Genomic DNA, 21,563 nt, shown 5'->3' on the forward strand with positions numbered 1-21,563 from the left:
AGCTATTTGTAAGGCCTCCCCAGAAAGCCATTTTGCTTTTTTGCATTTCTTTTCCATGGGGATGGTCTTGATCCCTGTTTCCTGTACAATGTCACGAACCTCATTCCATAGTTCATCAGGCACTCTATCTATCAGATCTAGGCCCTTAAATTTATTTCTCCCTTCCACTGTATAATCATAAGCGATTTGATTTAGATCATACCTGAATGGTCTAGTGGTTTTCCCTACTCTCTTCAATTTAAGTCTGAATTTGGTAGTAAGGTGTTCATGATCTGAGCCACAGTCAGCTCCTGGTCTTGCTTTTGTTGACTGTAGAGAGTTTCTCCATCTTTGGCTGTAAAGAATATAATCAATCTGATTTTGATGTTGACCATCTGGTGATGTCCATGTGTAGAGTCTTCTTTTGTGTTGTTGGAAGCGGGTGTTTGCTATGACCAGTGCATTTTCTTGGCAAAACTCTATTAGTAGTAGTAGTGGTATATTAATCTAATTGAATTAATAAATGAAAATCTAATGAAATATGATATCTGCTGTCATGGATCTTACATTCTAGTGGAAACCAAAACTATTACAATATAGTATGAAAAGTCCTACATATTATGGAAGCCCAGCGATTTGGTATTTTATGAAACTGGAGGAGGGGATTAGAAAAGTCTTCCTGAAATAGATAGATATGAAATTCCATTTCGAAGGAAAAAAATAGAATATGCAGAACATAAGGGAGGGAAAGGGTGTTCTAGGCTAAAGGAATAGCACCTGTGCAGAGGCTGAGCGGCATGACACATTTGGAGACCTGTAGTTAGTTCATTCAGAGAAGGCAATGGCACCCCACTCCAGTACTTTTGCTTAGAAAATCCCATGGACGGAGGAGCCTGGTAGGCTGCAGTCCATGGAGTCACTAAGAGTCGACTGAGCGACTTCACTTTTACTTTTCGCTTTTATGCATTGGAGAAGTAAATGGCAACCCATTCCAGTGTTCTTGCCTGGAGAATTCCAAGGATGGCGGAGCCTGGTGGGCTGCCGTCTGGGAGGTCGCACAGATTCGGACACGACTGAAGTGACTTAGCAGCAGCAGCAGCAGCAGCAGGTAGTTCATTATGGGAATTTTACCTCTGGAAGATGGTGTTGCAATTTAGTTCCTCCACCTGTGCTCTAACCTCCTTGTCTTATTATTCTTTGGGACCAGCTCCATCCTATTTTCTTTATTCTCTCTCCTACTGCTTCTTTCATCTTAGTAGATAAACATGCTCAAGGATTTTCTATATTTAAAGCTACCGTTTCCGTTTCTACTGTCACTGCTACCACAATCATCACCGTCATAACTAAGACCGCCATCCCCGCCTCCATCATCACTTACACCACCACCACCACTGCCTCAGCATCTATCTGCACACCACCTTTGTGCCTCTGCCTCCTCCACCATCTTCATCATCTCCAAGGCCACCACAGCTGCTACCCTCTACCCTCTTCACATCTACCCTCTTCACCATCACCTCTGCTGCCTGCTGGTCACCTCTACTTACCATCACCACCACTGCCATATCCACAGTGAACGCTTCCTTTCATCCTCTGTCCTTTTAAATCAGTCATGACATCTTTCTGTTTCATAGACAACCTTCTCTTTCATCATGAAATGTCATTCTAAAAATGAGGTACCTATTTATGTATATGTTTTATTTTTGGCTGCACTGGGTCTTCATTGCTATGTGTGGGCTTTCTCTAGTTGTAGTGAGAAGGGGCTACTCTTCATTGTGCGGCACGGGCACCTCATTGTGGTGGATTTTCTTGTTGTGGAGCATGGGCTCTAGGTCTCAGGACTGGTGGGCTCTAGAGCACCAGCTCAGTAGTTGTGGCACACAGGCTCAGCTGCTTCTCAACAAGTGGAATCCCGCCGGACCAGGGATCGAACCCATGTCCCCCATATTGGCAGGCAGGCTCCCAACCACTGGACCACCAGGGACGTCCCCACAGACAAACTCCTTGAAAGAAGATTATGTACTTGCTTTTTCCTGTCTCTCTCATTTGCTGTTCAGTCAACTCGAATCTGATTTCTTTTTTCATTGCTCCATTGGAATTATTTGAAATAAGGTCACTATTTACCATGATCATTATAGAGCCACATATGGGCTTTGTAATACTAAAATTTCTGGGTGCCTCCTAATTTTCCTCTTTTCAGTCTTCTCTAAGGCTCCTGGTCAACCCTGTCAGTTACCCCTTAATGTGTGAGTTTTCCTTGGATATCTGCTGATCTCACAATCTTTAGTCAACTGTGTGTATAATCTCTCATATTCAGTTCCTACATCCAGTGAGTAAGAACAAGACAGTTTGCCATAAGTGAGCAGGAAGACTTGGGAAAGAGGTGAACATTTAGCACAGGTGCTGGGAGAAATAAGGAAAAGGGCAGACTAAGCCATGCTGCTCAGAGCACGGAGGCAGCCGGAGCTGCAGATCTTAAATTTGTGGTGTCTTCAGACCACGTGGTTGTAGATTCCCCCCCACCCCCAGCCCCAGCATCCTAAGAATAAGAAAAAAAAATTGATTAGGTGAATATGTGGCTAAAAAAGAGGGTAAAATTCCTAAATAATTTCCTTATAGTCTTAACTGGGACTGTTCCCTCAACTGACATATCCTAAGATAGTTGAAAAGGTATGACTGTTAAAAAACACTGATCTCTAACCATTTTGTTGTTAAATCAACACATTCTTATTTGATATAATAGCTCTTTATTCTCTTCATCCTTCATTTTCGAAGATATTGTAAAATCTATATTTATTTTTTAAAATTAACATGAAATAAATTTAGATTTGTCTAGAGGTTTAAGTGTGCTATCTGTAGACTTTTAAAAGGTGATTTTGTAACACCAGATCCTGAAGTGACGAAATAAATTTGATGTATACATTTGGAGCTGTATCTGATTCCCCCGCAAAAGAGGCTCCTTTGTATTTTCAGAACTGGGTCTAAACTAGTTAACCTAGAATTCCTGTTTGACCACGCATGGATAATTGCATGGCTGAATTCGTATATGTTGTTTGGTTTTCCATTTCATTTTGTCTGCTGCAGATCCTTGGATATGATACTTAAAATGACAAAGTCAGAGAAAATTTTATTTTGGAGAAAATCCAAGCATTTTAACATGGCCTTTCATTAGTGGTCCCCTGTCTATCTCTGCAGCCTCAACTTTCCGTTCCTCCTAACCTCATAGCATATGTTGCGGCCACATTGAATTACTTCCAAGTCCTCAAACATGCCGCACCCTCTTCGCCGTCTTGTTCTTGAACATGCGGTTCATTCACAGTGGGTTATATTCTTTCCTAACTAATGCCTGTGAGTTCTTCAAAGCTTCACACTGGGACGTCCTCCCTGACACTCTAATATTCACTGTGTCATAGGACTGAATATATCACATAATTCCGTCTTTGTTGCTCCTGCTAGATAGTAAGATCTTTGAATACTGTATTTTAAAAAATTATTTAATCTTGGCTATGCTGGGTCTTCCTTGCTGCTTGTGGGCTACAGTTGAATTGAAGTGCTCCAGTTTCTCTGTGCAGTAGCTTCTCTTGTTGCGGAGCACAGGCTCCAGGGTGCATGGGTCAGTAGCTGCAGCACACAGGCTGCGTTGCCTTACAGCATGTGGAATCCTCCCAGACCAGGAATCGAACCTGTGTCCCCTACAGGCAGATTCTTAACCGCTGGACCACCAGGAAAGTCTCAAAGGCTCTGTTTTTGTCTTTATATACCTACTGCTTAGGGTAAGACTTGACAACGGAAGACATTCAATTATTGTTATTCGGTTGAATGAATGAATGAAATTACTCTCTGTGTTCCATTTTGGGGGGGGGTGGGACTGAAAAATGAAAATTTAATGTTGCAGGAAAGGCAGATGCTTACGGGGTGGATTCCAGCAGGGGGCACCACCCTGTCCCTGGTCTCGGGCTAGCGATGCAGAAACAAGAAGTGCAGGGCCCGGCACACAGGTGTGTACCCCAGGCGGCTCAGATGCAGGTAGTCGTACATATCATAGTGGCTGATGGTACCATCTGGGTGCACCAAGCCAGGATATGCGTCCAGGAAGTGGGCCCTTGGGTGGCCAACCAGTCACCTGTCGGTTTTTCTCTCTAAAGGGGTTGGGGCGCTGGCCCCGAATAAGCAGGCCCAGCACCGTTAGCCCATGCCTGGGGCTGCCGTTGCGTTCACCAGTTGCACTGTGGCTTTGATGCCGCCAGTCACCTGCTCTGCGGTGCGCCCGTGGTTGTTGGTACCCACCCAGACCACCGCCATCTAGGGGCCGAGGTGTTCCAGCTCCCGGTTCTCGTTCTCCCGACTCCACAGCCCATGCTGCGTGCTGCCACCGCCAAGGCCAAAGGTAAGTGTGTGCAGAGGGGAAAAGAGCTCCTGCCAGATCTCCCCGCTGGTCCGTGAGCTGGACCAAGGAGTCCCCGATGAAGACTTCAGGTTCCTCATCTTTGCTATCGGCTACCATGGTGCGGCTTCCCTGATAGCTCAGTTGGTAAAGAATCTACCTGCAATACAGGAGAGACCCTGGTTCCATTCCTAGGTCGGGAAGATCTACCCACCCCAGTATCCATGGGCTTCCCTGTGGCTCAGCTGGTAAAGGATCTGCCTGCAATGAGAGAGGCCTGGGTTCTATCCCTGGGTTGGGAAGAACCCCTGGAAAAGGGAAAGGCTACTCACTCCAGTATTCTGGCCTGGAAAATGCCATGGCCTGGAGAAGCCCATGAGGTCGCAAAGAGTCGGACAAGACTCTCACTTTCACGATGGTGCAGGGACATCCGGGGCCGGAGCCCTGCATGTCCTGCACCCTGCGTGAGATTGCTGGCTGGGTTCCTTTCTCCACTAGCCTTGGGGCCTCAGCTCCTTCACTTAGGAGGGGAGGTGGGATTGGGAACCCTCACCTCCCCCACGGTGGCCACACAGTGGGCTCATCTGCCACTTCCTGCCCCTGGGGGGAAGCGGGATGTCACTCTTGGGTGGCGCTGGCGTTGCCTGGTGCACCCTGGGGGAGCGTGGGGGTCCATTTTTCTTTTTAAATCACAGTACTCTGATATATTTTGTCATATGTCATAGCTTCTTGAATATAAATTTGTTTTAGTAGTATTGAATGCTAATAGCATCTCTCCATGTTTTTGCATTTCTGTAGATGTCTAGTGTTATTCATCAGAGATTTTGTGTTATTACTGCTTCCATAAACTTTGCCTCCTCTATGTTCATGCATTCTCTTGCTTTCACCGTCAAGCCTAGATTGGTTCCTGCTGCAACAGGAAGAATATAAGAGGCTTTCTGCCAGCTCTCCTTTTTGCTCATACCTGGTATCTGTTCTGCTCCTCTAACTTGTAAGTCATCTGGTTCCTGCTGATCTGCCTGGCTTTTGACCATCTACCTTGCCTTCCAGCTTTGGGAATCTTCAGTTCATCCATGCCTCTTTGTCTCTCACTCTCTTTGCTCTGATCCTCCAGGCAGGCACTGATTTCTCCTTTTCTTCTTGGTTCCTGACTGACTGCAACATCTTGACCTCTGACTCATCTGTGTGTGTGAATTATGGACTAACCTGTATAGGTGCTGTTTCATCACCTCACCTGGATCCCTTCCTCTGAACATGCCTTAACTTTCCTGGTATTACATGCATGTGTTATTATATTAAGCTACAGGTCTGCCTCTGACATGGTATTTCTTTTAAACAAAAGTACTATTCATATTTCTTCGCACTGTGATTATGGAAGCTGAGGTACAGAGACATAAACTCTAAGCTAACTGCTATGTTATTTATGGTATATATATACAAAACATATCACTAATGAAACTGAAGTGTGTTAGTCACTCAGTTGTGTCCAACTCTTTGCAACCCCATGGACCGTAGCCTACCAGGCTCCTCTGTCCATGGGATTCTCTAGGCAAGAATAGTAGAGTGGGTTGCCATTTCCTTCTGAAAAAGGATCTGAAAGTAGTGTTTAATCTCCCACATACTAATTAAGTATTCTTGTGACTGTGACTGTGCATCTGTGGAATATCTGTGGCATCTAAAGTACATGCAGATGTTTAGGGCCTCTGCAAAATCACTGAATCAGAATCTTGAGATGGGACCTCGACAGATGTATTTTCAGAAACTTCATGAATCATTTTTATGGACAGCATGGGTTGAAGTTGAACAGCATTGCTGCACTAATGATAACCCTAAACATCATATATTGGACCTGACAAGGAGTATCTCAAATGTTTGACAGCTAACAAATGCCAATATTATTCATTGCTACCTGTTTGCATCTAGTTTCTCATTTAATTAACCTTCAAGTCAATATTATGAGCCCGGTGCTATTGTATGCTGCTGCAGCTGAGTCGCTTCAGTCGCGTCCGACTCTGTGCAACCCCATAGACCGCAGCCCACCAGGCTTCGCTGACCCTGGGATGCTCTAGGCAAGAACACTGGAGTGGGTTGCCATTTCCTTTTCCAATGCATGAAAGTGAAAAGTGAAAGTGAAGTCACTCAGTCGTGTCTGACTCTTAGCGATCCCATGGACTGCAGCCCACCAAGCTCCTCCGTCCATGGCATTTTCCAGGCAAGAGCACTGGAAGGTGGTATTGTATAGAAGATGCTTAAACATGAGAGGACCAAGGTTACATAACTAATTGCAGAGTAATAATTTAAATCCAAGTCTTCTTTATGCTTAAATATTGTGCTATATGGCATAATATAGCTCATTGACCAAATTTCCTTATAAATGGTATAATTATTATTTAATCCATAGCTTTATTACTATAGTGAATAAGTTCAAAAGAAATCCAATTATCTCATTACCTTGCTTAAGGATTTCTATAGTCTTCTCACTGCCAACCATAAAGAATAAACTTTCCTTATTATGGTGTAAAATATCCTTCACAATCTATCTTCCAATTCCTCCTTCAATTCTGTCTTCAGGATCTATCATTTCCTCTATACAGTGATCATGCTGAATTTCCCATCTTGTTGGTAACACACAAACACTGAAACAATAAAATGCGTTTGTATTGGGATTTGAGGGTCATTTGAGGGTCAGATTTTGAAGCAATTGAGGAAGAGCTATAGGAAGCAGGGATCCATGGGATCAGCTTTGTTATGAGCAAAGTGGAATTAGAAGAGGCACCTTGGGTCCGGTATCCTGGACCCAGGGAGGATCCTTCCTGGATGAAGCAGCTGGATAGCTACAGTCTTCCCACCTGGGCTATTATTTTTACTATTAGGATTCATCAAACAATGTTTTTGAACTGTGACTACCTTCAGAGAAACACAAGATCCTAAGTGTGAATTTCCCAAAAATGAGCAAACCCATATATCCAGCCCCCAAATAAAAACCCAAAGTCTAATAAACAGTGCAGAGATCTCTCTTAGACCCTCTCTCAGTCACTCTCTCCCCCAGGGCTAACCACTGTCTCAACTTCTGACACTATAGATGTATTTTGCTTGTTTTTGAATTTCATAAAATTTAACCATGACACAATATACTCTTTTTCTGTCTTACGTCTGCTCAACATTGTGAAATTCACTCATGTTTTTGGATGCAGTAATAGTTCATTCATTCTCATTGTTATATTGTATCCCTATAAATTAATATGCTTCTGTTTATTTATCATTTTTACTGCCGAGGGATTGAGTTATTTGCAGTTTTTGGCTATTACAAATAGTACATAATATTTTTCCATGTGTTTTATGGTGAAAATATGTACCCAGAGAGGAAGATACATACTCACAGAAGAGGAATTGCTGCAGGATATAGATCCAGTCAGCTCTATCTGATGCTGCCAAACTGACTTCCGAAGACTTATGTTTCCATCAACAGCAGATGAAAATTCTAGTTATTCTTTATTCTAGAATAGAACTTGGTGTTGTCTGGCTTATTCATTTAAGCCATTCTGCTGGGTATGAGGTGTTATTACAATGCACTTTAAATTGTATTCCTGTGATAACTAATGAAGTGGCAACCCTTTTTATTGGCCATTTGGATATTCTCTTTTATGTCCATGGAGGATTTTGCAAATTTTCTAACTGTGCCTGTTTCATTTAAAAATTTCTGTAAGAATTCTTTGTATATACTGGATATGGGTTCCTTGTCAGATATAGGTATTGCAAATATACTGTGTGAATAATTTAAATCTGCCATTGGTTCAGTGTAGATACCCTCCAATTACCAACTACTGGTGGTGTCAGCCTGGTGGATTTAACAAAATACAACTCTAGAGACTTATTCCTGAGAACATGAATCAGAATCCCAGAGGTGGGGACTGACTGCACACTCTTCATCATTGTATCCCAAGTGCCTAAATAACCACTCTTCTTAACTGAAACAGATATTTAAAATTTAATCTTTAGTTCAAGATTCAGTCTTTCACCAAGCCATATATATCCAGTACAATTTAAATGCATTTCCTCACATGATTAAAGTGAATTGCCTAGTTTATAGGACTTGAAAAACAAGGAAAAATAATTTATTTTTACATGTTTACTTGGTATTCATGAGGATAATAAAATAAATTTAATAAATATTCTAATATAATATTTAATAATATATGAAAAGGAAAGTCATTTAAAATTGCTTTTAACTTATTCCACATTAAACAATGCCATGAATTAAAACATTCTTAAGGGGGAGTTATGTGATTTTATGGAATCCACCTACTGATGCGGGAGACGCAGTTGCGGGTTTGATCCCTGGATCGGAAAGATCCCCTGGAGAAGGAAATAGCAACCCACTCCAGTATTCTTGCCTTGAAAATTCCGTAGATAGAAGAGCCAGGGAGGCTATAGTACATGGGATTACAAAGAGCTGGACATGACTAAGCGCGTATGCAAAAAGAATGTGATTATATAGCTTAGCCGGGGAAGTTTATAGTTCAAAATCAGCTGGGTTATGTGGCTCTGAAGGAGAAAATGGGTAGAAATCAAAAGGCTGCAAGTTGTGGCTCATGATTAAGAAAATGAGGTGACAGGTGCCCAACACTGAAGATGCCTTTTAGGAGGCTGTGAATGACGCATTATGGAGAGTAATCATATGGAGTTTGAATTTCCGTTTGGATGGAAATATCCACAGTGGGTCAGATTAGATGACCTGTAACAGTACCTTGCAGCTTTAAACTCTATGTATTTCTGCAATGTGACCCCTGATGTAGTGCAAACACAGTTCTTGTCCTAGAAGTGAAATCCTCTCAACCCCTGCTGCTCTTGATATTCTTGCCCTGAATGAAGGGCATTACGTTAGGGTTTTGAAAGTCACCCTTTGAAAGAATTTTTGCCAAAGGGAGATTTTCCTGTCATTGATCTAGCAGAGAAGTTCTTGTCATCAGACTTGTTCCTCTTTTTGGATTTATTCTTGCTCTATATTTTTAGGGACCTCCCTGAGTTAGATCCAAGATGTTCTGTGAAATAGAAATGTAGCTGAGTGGAAAGCAAGATTGACAGTGAAAATTCTCAATCTGCCATTTACAAGGGATAAGTTTTCAACATTGAATATAAAAAGCTCTGCCTGAGGGTTGCATTATAGCCAGTGGGGTGTCCTGTCAACCAATGTGCTGGGAAAGAGGTTTCTACAACTCATTCTTTTCAGTAATTATTGCCTTAAGTGAGAGCATCCAAGCATGCTAAATGAGACTTAGTTCATAATTGTCAGATATTCGTGTAATGGATTCAGCTAAAAGGATTTTAAACATTTGGACAATTTGTCCTCTGTTCTAGAAGCTGCCCTTGGCATGCATGGTATGAATTTGCCCCTTGAAATTGGCGAGAGGATGATGTGAGAACCTTGGATGCCTGGCTTCAGTTAGGAATGTTTCCTGTCTTTTTTGCCACCCAACACTGCATCGCTGGTGTCACTCAGGCCTGTAACAGACAAAAATATCAACAGGACGTTACTGACTCCAGGGTGCACTAAAATCTGGAGCATAATTCTCAGGCTGAAAACCCACAATCACCAGTATTTTCAGCTGGTTTCTTAACTTGTGTTTCCAAGTGCTCTAGGGGATTCATTAGGCAGCTTGTTAGTCTTATGTTAGAAAGTGTGCTGTGTTAATCCCCAGACATGTCCTGAACTACTCAACATATAAGGCCCACACTGAAGACTGTCAAAATTTTGGTATGAAGAAACATGATGGTTCAAATGAGTCTTTTCTTAGATCTCTAATACACAGGGTGTATAACCCACAGCAGGGAAATCACACCATGTCTGTCAATCAAAATTGTCCTAAATTTTCATATTTCAGTGGGGTTGGCATGCAATTAACAGAGTTAGAAGCCTTTGAAGATCTCTTGTAATATTGTCTTGGGAACATTTGGAGCTTCTTGAGAAAATATTATTTGATTATGGCTCAGATGATAAAGAATCTGCCTGCAATGCAGGAGACTCGAATTCAGTTCCTGGGTTGGGACGATCTCCTGGAGGAGGGAATGGCAACCCACTCCAATATTCTTGCCTGGAGAATTCTATGGACAGAGGAGCCTGGTGGGCTACAGTCCATGAGTTTGCAAAGAGTCAGACACAACTGAGTGACTAACACTTTCATTTTGATAAACAAACATCCAAGACCTGTGGTCTTTAAGCATGTATGGATCTCTGACTTACCCTCAGAGAAACTTTCTATGCGGATGGAACCTCCCTGGTGGGAATGTTCATTTTAGAGGTCCCCTTTGTTAAAAGGGAATCCTTGAGTCTATATAGCATTCTATTTCACAGCCATACCCAGATTCTGTTGTGGATAAGCCATATGTTTTCCATCTTTTAAAAGTACTGATTAGTTTTCACAGGTAATACAGGAGTACACTCCTGAGGGAGTATTTCAAGCAAGGAAAAGCTATACTCAGGATTATTAAGAGTTAATCTATTTTCATTCCTGCCTCTAATTTCACTCCAGCTGACCGTATCCTAAAGGTAGTCATTATTAATAGCAGAATATCATTTTCTGATCTTTTTAATGCATTTATATTTATATGTATGAGCACATACAAATGCATAGTTGAGAAAATAGTAAAGGAATCTTAGAGTACTTTTTTTTTTCTATTTGTTTTTTCATTAAAAAAATAAATTCTGTTAAGCCAGAAACCATTCGTTTTGGGGGTTGTTTATTGTTGTCCCTGTTTACAAATTCAGAACTGCAGTTTTCCAGAGGCCCCCCTCACACATGGGCTGTACTATTTCATTTACTGCCCCCCAACCCGCCCGCCCCATTGCCCTTTACATTGTCTCATAGTCCAGCTGCATCAAGAGGAAAAACACTTCATTCAGTGCAACAATTCAGAAAGCCTTGTCTGTGTTTTCGGATTAAACTATATGTAAGATTTTTGAACCAACAGAGGGAGAAAATGGAAAGACCAACAAAGATTTCAATTTAAAGAGCTGAAGAGTCTACATAGGTTGCTCAAGCAGCAAAGGAATATTTCTTACAGCCTCAGAGAGAGAAATGGGATAATTGCCAAGAAAAATGGGTCTGTCTGACTTATTATGCTATTTCCACCAAATTCTAGTAGCTTCTCTTATCTCTTCTTTTTTGACCATTTGACATCTGAGCAGAAGGCAAGAGCTCTTCCTGCAAAAGTTGAGCTTGATTGCTTACAATTTCTGCCCCCAGGGGTTCCCACCCCTCCCTTGATTAGGAGAAATGACCCCCTGCTCATCCTGTCAAGATGCCCAGGCTGCACAGTGAATAGGGGAGAAATCTCATTTTGGAGACAAGCATTCTCTGTGAACTCTATTAAGCAACAAAGCAGCCAGGCTTTCACGAGGTCATATTTCCAGGACATAATCACCAACTTCTTGGGTGCAATAGAAGGCCCCTGCCGGAATCCACTCTTTCCATGTTCGTCAGTGTGATTATTTCACGATAACAGCTTTCTCGAGGGAGTCTGAGATGCTTTCTGCACATTTTAATGAGCCTGTCATTCTGCCTCAATTCTTTCCCTTAGTCTTTATTTCTTCTCCGCCTCTTTTGTTTCATGTTAGCCCCATGTATTTAGAAGGCCGAGAGGACACAGAGATTTTTAAATGTCATCCATCATGGATGGAAATCTATTGTCTTCCCTTCTGGAAATGTAGCAATATTGCATTGTCTTGGCTTAACAGAGTTAAAGATACTCTATATCTGTGTTCTGAGGAAACAAACAAACAAACTGTATAACTGAGCATGAAATTTCGCTATGCTCCTAAATAAAGAATAATCTTAGTTTTCAGGAAGCAATGAAACACATTAAGTACAGTTATAATTAAGAGCATTGCAACAAATAAATAACCCTGGAAGTAAAAGATTCCAGAGTCCTATCCAATGACCCAGCAAATTTAAGATTCTGTGGTTATGGTTTTTCTGTAATTCACTAAAAGAGGCTATATATAGACCCAGTGGTTCTAATGTTAACATTTTCATTTGGAAGTGTTTTTAATTTAACAACAAATACTGAATGTGATATTCATAAAAATTTGGTTTTTATTTTCAAGAACAGAAAATATATATAAATAAAGGAATGGTCAGAATATTTGATTTCATTTCTGTTACTCATGCCATTCCATATTTATTAAATTTACACTTAATTTTCAACATATTTATTAATTTTCTTTCACACTAGAGTTTGAATTTTATAACTATTAATAAATTTACCCTGGGATTTAGTATTAAAAAATAGTACAATAGGATTTGATTTTATAACTAGGTTTACCTTGGGATTTGCTATGTAAGGACTGTAGGTTAGATATATTTTAATGAATTTCAAATACCCATTGATGACTTTTTATTCTCATTTTTTCAGGTGGCTTTTGTTAATGAATGATGTCTGTGACTAATGCTCCCTGTAGCTTCACCTATTTAAATTAATCTGGCTCTTTATCCTTTGTAAACATATGTATGATCTACTTCAATCAGATTTTCTGCAAACAAAGGGAAGTATTCCCCATCTTTTCCCAGAGGTTTAAAAATGATATGCATTGAACTAATCCAATTGGACTAATATGATTATTTGTGTGTGTGTATGCAGAAGGGCATAGACTGCTCAATAATATATGAGAAAGGAGAGATGACTATTCTCCTCCCAGCTTCTTTGCATCTGGATCCCGGGGAGAAGGTGTCTGTGGACTCAATACTCATGTGGCTGCTGGGCTGCAAAGCTTTACCTTAGGAACAGTGTCCTCTCTCCCTCTGGAAATAAGGATACATTCTCCAAGTCAGGCAAAGATGATGTGTTGGCTCACCTTCATTCACACATTTTTTTTTAGTAGGGATGAGGGGTCTATATGCACAGACTCAGGCTCCCACCTGGCCACCAGAGTGGCAAAACAAAGGCCTGGGTCTATCCAGGTTGGGCTGGCTGAGGGAAGGACACTTCCTCAGTCTGAGCCTGGATGTGGGTCCGTGAGGCCACCCCTCAGACACCTCCATAGTGTGTGTTTTGGTCCGTCTAGGCAGCAATAACAAAATATCTCAGATGGACTGCTCTTAGAAACAACAGAAATTTCTCTGGGATCTTCCTGGACCAGGGGTCAAACCAGTGTTCCTTGCATTGCAAGGCAGACTCTTAGCCACTGGACCATGAGCGAAGCTTCTATATCCATTCTTAATTCAAATAAAACTATTCAGAAGCAAATTCAGGAAGTTGTATTTCTACTAGAAATGGAGATGCAGTGTTATTTCCAATAGAGATAAGAAAACCATGAAAATAAAAACACGACTACTATAAAAATGTAACTGTGCTCCTGTGAAATCAGCTTGCATCTCAGCAGTGGCACACATGCTACCTTTTGGAAAGCACTGCTCAACTGTACCACCTATCAGATTATTCAAAGGCAGGCTTTTAAAGATTTTCCTGAAGAAGATTTACAGATTGTACTACAATTATAGCTTATAAAAGAGACAGCAAGGAGTTAAATAAAACTGTAAGCGATCACATTGATTTCTAGTTGTCACAGTAAAAAGTGTTAATCTTATCTTAGTACAAATGCAGCAAATCTTGGTTGACTATGCACTCACTGAATTCTAAACAAAGTGTGATGGGAAGCTTTTGAAGTGTTTCTTAGCCCATCTTTCCTATGGTCTTTAACTCAAGAGGGAAAGTACTACACACAGATTATTTAAAAATGAGATCAGCAGGACAATGAAAATGGGATATTGTGCCTGGAGGGGTAAATGTTCTTACCACAAACTATCTGTCAGGCTGGATTTGTTAGAGTCTATGAAAGGATGACTATGAACTTACAGTAAAACACAGCATTGTCTTTAGATTTGGGAATGGTCAAAGACTGTTGCTAGCCTAGGCTTAATTACATGTGTCATTTGACTTGGTGGTGCTCTATAGTCACAAAAATCTCAAAGGGATCCATTATTTATCTTAGCAGTTTAAATATACAAGTCATGTTTACATTTTATTTTTCTCTTTCTTTTCATCTCTAGATGTTGATTTGTATGTTTAAAAGAAATGCAGTAGGAATAGTCTGCATTCAGATGCTTTTATTATTTGACCTGTTAAGAATGAATCAACATAGAAGCTGGGCACTTAATAAGATGAGAGCCAGAAACAAAGAAAATTATTATTTAAAACTTTCAAATTTGTTATACTTCTCATCTCAAGATTATAAAGTACCAATTTCTACTAAATACATGAAAGTACTGCCAACTCTAGAAATTTCAGAGAGAATAGTAAGCATTAACTAGTCGTATAAAAATAGAACTTTGTGACCAGTAATGAAGGGGTGTTTATTTCCTACATTATTCCAAATGTATAATTTTCATTGTTCCTTTTCAAATTACAACCGGATACAAAACAAAATCTTCTTTTTATTCAGAAAGGATATTATTAAGTTTTCCTTAAAAAAAAAAAGAAAAGAGCTGTGTGCAGACACATCTCAAAAATGGACCCAAAGATGAATGAAATAGCTTATTAACATGATTCGATATTTTCAAGAGATGAAGTCATATCATTTAATTCTTTAGCCTTCGCACTGATTTGATTACCATTCACTATTTGTGATAGGTTATGAGAAAGAGACTCAGTTTAGACAAAGCTGAGATTGCACTCAAGAGTGCATGAGCTTTTAGACTGAGAATGGTTCTTCTGTTCTCTTGTCCCACCTGTGATTTCAGAGTTTCTCTAGACTTTAAGAGAATTGGGGGGTCACATGCCAGTGAGACTCCCTTTCCTTCACTGAAAGTCATGTGACTTCCTCCATAGCTGGCTCTAGAGTTCTTTGAGTCTCATGACTGCTGTCTCAGAGAGGTCAATGGGGAGACTTCAGGGAGCCACAATCCCTGTCCCACAAACTGTACACAGTGTTGTCCGCCCTGCCCCCACCTGGGAGGAGCACATCACTTCCACAAGATTCTTCAAGGATTCATTAATTTTAAAAAGTTGAAAACTGGTCTTCCAATGCCTCTATAATCAGGGGCTGCCCAGGTGGCACAGTGGTAAAGAATTTGCTTGCCCATGCAGGGAAGACAGGGGACACCGATTTGATCCCTGGGTCAGGAAGATCCCCTACAGAAGGAGATGGCAACCCACCCCAGTATTCTTGCCTGGAGAATCCCATGGACAGAAGAGCCTGGGGGATAGGCTATCGTCCATGAGGTTGCAAAGAGTCTGGCATGACTGAGCGTGCAAGCATTCATGACTCACTTTGCTGCAATTCATAGTCCCGGAGCAATTGCCTCTACATTATGTAGAATCTAAATCTTTTCAGGGTGAAATAGGTAAGATCTCTTTTTAAAAAATCTATCATGGTAAAATACGCACAATGTAATATTTTTCATTTTAACTGTAAGTGCATAATTCAGTGGCACTAAATACATTAACAATATATAACAATCATCACTTCTCTGTAACCATTAAATAGTAATTGCCACCCCCCACCCTCCTCTCAGAAACTGTTAACCTCTATTCTACTTTCTGTCTTCATGAATTTCCCTATTCTAGTTACCTCATATAAGTGGAATCATACAATATTTACCCTTATATATCTTTTTTCACCAAGCATAGTATTTTCACAGTCCCTCTGTGTTGTAGCATCTATGAAAATTTCACTCTTTTTTAGAGCTGATTAATATCTGGTGTGTATATATAGCACATTTTGTAATCCAGTCATCTGTTGATGGACATTTGGGTTGTTTCCACTTTTTGGCTATTGTGAATAATGTTGCTATGAACATTGGTTTCAGTTCTTACTTTTATTATTTTGGATTTATACCTAGGAATGAGATTTGTGGATAAGATCTCTTTTAAAAAATCAGGTAGTTTCTTCTTTTCACCACCAAGCAAAACTTTTGCCCCAGAATTATCCAAAATCAGTTGTTATTCCCTATTCAGTTTGCTATAAGTGATATGAACCCACCTGGGTATCTTCCTGATCACCCCACTTTTCAATTGCAAGTCCTTCTCTCATGCTCTTGCCTTGTTAAACAGTTGGAAACAAAATCCATCAAAGACGAAGACAGTTTATTTTTATCTTGAGCATAGATCTCGTAGATCTTACTCTTTTTTTCAATATTCATGACATATAGAGAAATTTTTACTGCCTGAGAGAGATATAATGAAAGAGAAATAATAATTTTACCTAGGCATTATTTCCATACAATTTTCAGAATTTATTTTGTAAATTACTTGAAATGGCACCTGTCACCAATGAATAGGATGAAAAATAAGGGCATATCATTTCCCTTGTGAAAATAATTATTCTGGACACGGCACTAATTTACCAACCCTGAAAAAGTCAGTTCTGTTTATAAAGACCTTGACATATCCACGGAATTGAGAAGTTTAAGTAAATATCACGAGCTTGTGTTTACTGGTCCCTGGGGTAATTGCTTAATACAAGTTCCCCTGGAGATCTTTATCCTCAGAAATCTTATTAAATTGATGACATTATCAAGGTGTTGGAGGATAAGAGAGAAAAATAAAATTAAAGGTGGACGCGTAGTGGGAACTTGACCTGAGGAATTCATTTTCACGGAGATACTTTGTTATTTCTTCCAAACTCATCCTCACTCCATCAGAGGCGAAAGAGTTGGAATGGATATAATCCTTTGGGACTCATAGTTAATTATCCTAAATAATGCGGTAGATGCTGCCGGTGAATGGGAATGAAAGTCAAGTATCTCAGGGATCTGTAGCGCCCACATCACCTCGCTGACTCCCTGCTGTCAGATTTACCCTGGATTAGCTCTGATTCCATAGGTTTGCCCTATTTTGGAGAATAATGGAATCACAGAATTGAAGGTTTGGAAGGCATCTGTTCTCCTGCTTTTGAATTCCGTCTGCATCTCTGCCACATGGATGTCTGGATCCCAAGTACATTTTCAGAGACAGCTAGCAGTATGGGGCAATGGTTCAGAGGGCCTGATATGGAAGACACACCAATCTGGATTGGACTTGATTGCCACCTATTAGCTGTGAGTCCTTTGATAAGTCACTTAAGCATCCTGAACCTCAATGTCTTCATCTATAGTATGTTTAAAATAACCCCTTGTGTGATTGCTATGAGGGCAAAATAGAAGAAGGCTTGGACACACCGCTTATTATTGAATGACTTCTCAACACAGTAGTGAATGCTTTTCATACAAGTTACTCTAGTTGGAACTGAAAGTGCATCAGATAACTGTTACCTGTGCCTTGAAGTCATTCAGGCAGATTACTTCAAGAATATCAACATCATCAAATCTCATCCCTTTCCCACCTTTAAGCCAATCTCCAAAATATGATTGTGATTCAGTTCAGTTCAGTTCAGTCACTCAGTCGTGTCCGACTCTTTGCAGCCCCATGAACTGCAGCATGTCAGGCCTCCCTGCCCATCACCAGCTCCTGGAGTTCACCCAAACCCATGCCCATCGAGTCGGTGACGCGATCCAACCATCTTATCCTCTGTCATCCCCTTCTCTTGCCCTTAATTTTTCCCAGCATCAGGGTCTTTTCAAATGAGTCAGCTCTTTGCATCAGGTGGCCAAAGTATTGGAGTTTCAGCCTCAACATCAGTCCTTCCAATGAACACCCAGGACTGATCTCTTTTAGGATGGATTGGTTGGATCTCCTTGCAGTCCAAGGGACTCTCAAGAGTCTTCTCCAACACCACAGTTCAAAAGCATCAATTCTTCAGTGCTCAGCTTTCTTTATAGTCCAACTCTCACTTCCATACATGACCACTGGAAAAACCATAGCTTCGACTAGACCAACCTTTGTTGACAAAGTAATGTCTCTGCTTTGGAATATGCTGTCTAGGGTGGTAATCACTTTAAAATGGAAAGTTGATCATGTTATTTCATCATCTTATATTTTGCCCTATAAAATAATAAATATGTCCAGGCATGGATGTCTTTGGAGGGGGTGCACTTTTCAGACTACCATACTACACTTTACAGATAGGGAAACCAAGGGATTAAGCTGTCAGAGGACCACAGGCATTAAGCAGCAGAGCCTGGATTTGAAGCTGCATTTTTTTGATCCTGGAGTCCGTCTGTCCCTTCTTTCCTCTCTTTATCCCTAAATAATCAGCTATAACAAACGACATTTGTGTGGCTGTCTTATTCTGAGTCAAGGTTAATTATAAAACTTCTGAGTTCAGGATTCGAAGGGTAGGCAATATAGACAGAAATTACTGATGACACAGAACACTCAAGATTCGTGCAACACATGCATTGATTTCCTTTATTGTTGAAGCAGGCAGCGAGGTGGTGGGGAGGGAAGGCTGATGGAAACACTCTGCTCAGGGAGATGTATCAGCATCTCGTTACCTTGGCTACTGCGGACTCTCAGCTGGTGTGTCAGGGACCTCACCTAGCAAGCTCCCCTTCTGCCTAGGAAAAAAAAAGTGTTGGTAGCTCTGTTGTGTCCAGCTCTTTGTGACCCTGTGGGCTGTAGCCTGCCAGATTCCTCTGTTCATGGAATTCTCCAAGAAAGAATACTGGAGTGGGTTGCCATTCCCTTCTCCAGGGGATCTTTCCAACCCAGGGATTACACCCGGGTCTCCTGCATTGCAGGCAGATTTTTTACTGTCTGAGCCACTAAGAAAACCCTCTGCCTAGGAGGCATTGCACAAAACACAAAAAACCCCAACCCAGTGTCCTCCTTTGGAAATACAAGGGGGTGGGGGCTCAGCCTCAGGGATGGTGTGGCGACCCAGTTTTTTTTTTTTTTTTCCCCAGTAAAAACATGGTAGTCTGTTTATTCACAACTTCTAAAATTCTGGTTATATCATTTAACATTGGCTAAGCATTTTCTTTCTTTCTTTTTACTTTTAAAACATTTATTGTTAATGGGAGGATGATTGTTTTATGATATTGTGTTGGTTTCTGCCATACATCAACATGGATCAGCCATAGGTATACATATATCCCCTCGTGACCCAGCTTTTATGCTAGAATTTCTACTAGGGGACCAAGACTATAGCAAGAAGTGTTCACTCCATTAGGTTTTATTTAAATGCAAATGACTTTTTAGATTATTTACTCTTCTCATACAATCGTGCTTTTCCCTTCTCAAAAATGTTTCTCAAAGACATCATGTTCAAAACCAAGTTTTATAGAAATATATACAATGTGCTTGTGTTTAGCAAAGTGGGGTCAAAATACCGTCAAAACAATCCCATTTGAGAAGAGTGCAGAATGTATCTATGAAACATCCTCAAACCACACAAGTCACAGTTGTACATAATCAAACAGTAGAAATGCAGGCAGAGCATTCCTCGCTCAGAGGTAAACCCTGTGAACGGTGAATAATTTCAGTCGTCTCTTTATGCTTTTTAACAGACATATCTAATATATTTATTTTCAGTAAGTGGGGTCATATTTCAGCTCCTTACTCTTTGAAGTTGACACTGAACCTTGGCGGTATCGACAGGTTGAGTGAGTGAATGATAGTTGCTCAGTCGTGTCCGACCCTTTGCGACCTCATGGACTGTAGCCTGCCAGGCTCCTCTGTTCATGGAATTCTCCAGGCAAGAATAATGGAGTGGGTTGCCATTTCCTTCTCCAATCTACAGGTTAGAGCCTATAAAGGTTGTATAGTATCCCAAAGCATGGGTATATAATTTCTTTACTCCCTTATTGGACACTTAAATGTTACTTATGTGTTATTGTAACAATACATTATCTAAATGTAGCTTGAGTGTTCATGCAACTATAAATTTAGGAGAGGATTTTTTTTTAAAGGGGCACACTTTTTCTACTACATCAAAAACAGAAAAATTGGCGCCAAAGGAGGGCTACTCCGAGATCTTAACATTTTTAACTCTGCATCATAATGTGAAATGTATGTAAAGTAAAATAAAAATAAATAAATAAAAATTAAAAAAAAGAAGCTGAAAGAGGTCTCCTGATAGCTGTACTTTATAAAGAGGCTCTTTGAGGAGTGTCTCCCAGAATTACCTTTCCAGTCCTTGCGTGCGCATGGCTGTCCTTCAAGCTGATTTCCTATTTCTCACGTTCCAGGGATAGCTTCATATTCCTGTAGTTTCCTTTCATGGTGTAACAATTATGATTTTGCTTGGCTTCATAACTGTAAGACCTTACCCAAATGAATTCAATTTGCTTACTCAACCAGCCCAGAGGCCATCATCCAGGGCAGGCAGATGAGTGCCACGATACTTTTAAAGACCTGGGCTCCCCTTGTCTTCCTGCTCTATTATCCTTTTCATATCTCTTTCATCCTCTTGGTTATAAAATGACTGCTCAGTCTACAGACATGGTATCTGCACCCTAGACTAGAACCTGGAGAAGGCTGAGGGCAAAGGACTAAGACAGAAGGTAGATGCCCCCTGAGGCTGTTGCTTTGTAAAGCATTGTCCCAGGGGTCTCAGCCAGTGGCCTCTGCTTACATCTTATTTTCCAGAACTGGAATAGATGGCTGTTCCTAGTTGCAAAGATTTCAGGGAAGGTGAGCATATTTAACAGGGTTCTTTGTGACCAGAGTGTGAGTTTGGTTAATGAAGATGGAGGGAAAATGGAGATTAAGTAGAAACTAGCCATGTCTGCCATGCTTGGCAATTCAGGTGAAAATGTCTTGAAGAAAACCCTAAAAATGTGGAATATTCAACACTGATTCTTTTACGGGCAAAAGGATTAAAATAAACGGCATACATGACGCTGTGTAAATAATACTGCAAATAAGAAATTACCTATAATTCTACCTTCCTAAAAAAAGGATGGTTTTCATTTTTCTTCAGCTCATTCTGGTCCCACTGAATATGCAATCATGATTTTTACATACCTTCAGTCCAGAATAAATTAAACTTTATATTCTTTGCTTTTTGCTTAATCTAGCATAAGTATGTTAATACCTTAGTCGTCTAAATATTCATAAAACAGCTGCTGTGTATTTCACCAGCTTGATATTTATTTATTTATTTATTTCACTAAGTCTACAAAGACATTTAGATTATTTCCACTTTAAAAAGATAGTGTAGGAAACGTTACAAAGGCCATCTTTTTGTGTATTGCTTTTTATTTTTTTTTAAAGGATTCCTACTTTATGGAAACACTTTAATAAGATGAATTACATATGAACATTTTCATGACTCTTGCAAAAGGAACATGTTATTTTTGAAAGCAATTTTTACCAATTTATGCTA

The 21,563-nt window shown here is 40.4% G+C and overlaps 1 pseudogene; it reads right to left on the minus strand.

Moving 5' to 3' along the window:
* Positions 1-3,859: 3,859 nt before the first annotated feature.
* LOC120860672 lies at positions 3,860-4,480 on the minus strand (annotated as a pseudogene).
* Between the last annotated feature and the right edge of the window lie 17,083 nt (positions 4,481-21,563).

The sequence above is a fragment of the Oryx dammah genome, unplaced genomic scaffold, assembly GCF_014754425.2.
Source record: "Oryx dammah isolate SB20612 unplaced genomic scaffold, SCBI_Odam_1.1 HiC_scaffold_11163, whole genome shotgun sequence".
Classification (NCBI taxonomy): Eukaryota; Metazoa; Chordata; class Mammalia; order Artiodactyla; family Bovidae; genus Oryx; species Oryx dammah.